The 2,630-nt window shown below is 35.9% G+C and overlaps 1 non-coding gene across 1 annotated transcript; it reads right to left on the bottom strand.

Moving 5' to 3' along the window:
• Positions 1-1,369: 1,369 nt before the first annotated feature.
• LOC122028451 lies at positions 1,370-1,475 on the bottom strand. The gene has a single exon (XR_006124820.1). It is a non-coding gene; the product is annotated as a small nucleolar RNA R71 (small nucleolar RNA).
• Between the last annotated feature and the right edge of the window lie 1,155 nt (positions 1,476-2,630).

Here is a 2,630-nt window from a genome sequence, read left to right on the forward strand (position 1 = left end):
AGCCGCCTGTGGCTGAGGTATATGTGTTATGTAGAAGTTTCAGATTGTCCGCCGTGCAGGGGAGATGCTGCCGAAATTTCTTCGGACAGGGACTCCTCTGGGGCGTGATAAGAAGTAGTGGATTTCTATGTTGATTATCCGAGGGGCGCACGTGACAGGCAAGCCCGTGTAAGGACAACATAGGGTTCATACCTAATTGATCACATTTAGATATATTTCAGTCCTAGGCCGGTTGTCTATTGCAAGAGAGAACCGGCAACTTTCTACAAATGACGGACAATTGAGGAATACGATATGGTATATCATTACATTGAATAACATTACAAAGAAACCAAAACTCCTAGAATATACCTTCATCGTTGCCCTATTTCTTGTTTCTTATTCTTTCATTTCTTTGTTTACATTTCATAGTTACACTTAGCTTTTGTAAATCAATTGATTGGTTGTTTAGCTTACTCATGTTGAGACGTCTTTAGTGCTTATTCCAGTCCCTGTGTATTCGATATCTTTTATTATTACTTACGACATATTCGTACACTTGCAGAGAGTCAACAAGTTTTTGGCGCCGTTGCCGGGAACTGCGCAATAACATTAGAGATTATCAATTGAGTTAGACTAAACATAACCTAACTTTTCTTTTCATATGTATAGTTGAATCTAATCTTTAGAATTCTGTTTTTCTTGTATATCTTTTTACTTCTTGTCAATTCTTGTTGTTGTAATTCTAATTCTGCATTTTTAATTTCCAACATTCTAGTCTAACTTTTCTCTCTTTTGATTTAGTTTCTTTCTCCTTTTCTTTTGTAAACATATTTTGCAATCTTGTTCTTGACATATGAATTATTGTAGACATTTTTCTTTTTTCCTTTTGTCTTTTCTTTCGTGTTTTCATTATGTACTTTCTTTCTTGCAATTTAAATTCTGCATTTTCTTTCTTTCTTTTCATATTGCATTTTATTTCTTGTTTTTGATTATTGAACATCCATGAGCACTAACATGTCAAGCAGGCCCATGAGAAATTTTTCTACACCTTTTTCTGCAAGATTTTTATCTCCCATTGTGCAACCTCAAATTGAAGCAGAAAGTTTCCAACTAGACCCAGAGTTAATTTTCATGATACAAGGTCACAAATTTGGAGGAGAAGTATCGGATAATCCTTATCTGCATCTTGAAACATTTTTAGAGATTTGTGATATGGTGAACTGTGAGGGTGTCTCAGCGGATGCAGTTCGATTGATGGCATTTCCTTTCAGTATCAAGGATAAAGCAAGGACTTGGTTATATTCTCTCCATCCTCAAAGTATCACAAGTTGGGAGCAATTGGAGAAGCAATATCTGAATTATTTTTTCCCTTCAAGTAGAATAGTGTATATGAGGAATTACATAACAAATTTTGCTTAGGCATATGGAGAATCATTATTTGAAGCATGGGATAGATTCAAGAGTCTTCTAAGACAGTGCCCTCATCATGATTTTGAAAAATGGTTGATCCTGCACATATTCTATGGGGGAATTTCTTTCTCAGACAAGAGTTTATTGGATTCATCAGCTGGAGGTTCTTTTATGGACAAAAGTGTAGATGAAGCATATATGTTAATTGATCAAGTGACATTGAACCTCCATGAATGGTCAAACATAAGTTGGATGAAATTTCCCTCAAACATTCAAGAAGTGCAAACCATAAATGCTATAAAGTCTGTCAAACAAATTGTAACTCAACCGTCTATGAGCTTTGAAAATCACAAGTCACAGAACAGGGAGTTCAAACATTTAGGGGCAAAGATTGAAAGTATTGTTTCAAATTAGTTTAAAGAAGATCCCCCTCCTTCGCAGACAAGATCTAGTGAAAAAGTGTGATGATGTTGGGTTGAGAATTGGAAAAAATCATGAAGAACTTCTGAAGAAGGACATGTTTAGAATTGAGGAGAAGAATAATAAGAGACCACATGAACTCAGTTCCATTATTCCAGGAGGTTCCCAAATGCCACAAGTACCTTTTCCTCAACGATTGATTATACCAACACAAGATAAGCAAGTTGAATCTCCTCCACAAGCTAAAAGGGAATATGAGAAATTAGAAGTACCTTTCCCAAGACCTTCACTAAGGGTTCCTTTTCCACAAAGGTTAGTGGGGGTCAATGAGAACAATGACTTTAAAAAATTCTGTGACACTGGTAAGGTTGAGTGCAGATTTTTGAAGGTATATGAAGATGAAGACTCTTCAGATGAGAATTTTATTGATAATGCAGTGGTGAATAAGTTTTCAAATCTACCTCCAAATTTTATTAGGTGTTATAGTGACATTGAACTTTCAGATGATAAATATGATGTGGTGGATCAACTTAAAACTGCAAGTGAAGTTATTAATCCTCTTGTTATTGATTCTCCTATTGAGGATATAGATGTTGGTTTATTTTTTGATGTATGTGTTGATGATGATGTTTTGGAAGAATGTGTAGGGAGCTGTGTTGTGGAAGCAGCATCTCAAGAATCACCTCCTTTGTCCACACAATCCTTAGATGTTGTAAGAGTTGCAAGGATTGAGCATGTTGTGGACCAATGTGTAGGGACTCATGTAGATATAGCAGAGTCTCAAGAATCACCATCATTGATATCATCAACACCTGAGC

This window comes from Zingiber officinale, chromosome 10A (genome assembly GCF_018446385.1).
Source record: "Zingiber officinale cultivar Zhangliang chromosome 10A, Zo_v1.1, whole genome shotgun sequence".
NCBI lineage: Eukaryota > Viridiplantae > Streptophyta > Magnoliopsida > Zingiberales > Zingiberaceae > Zingiber > Zingiber officinale.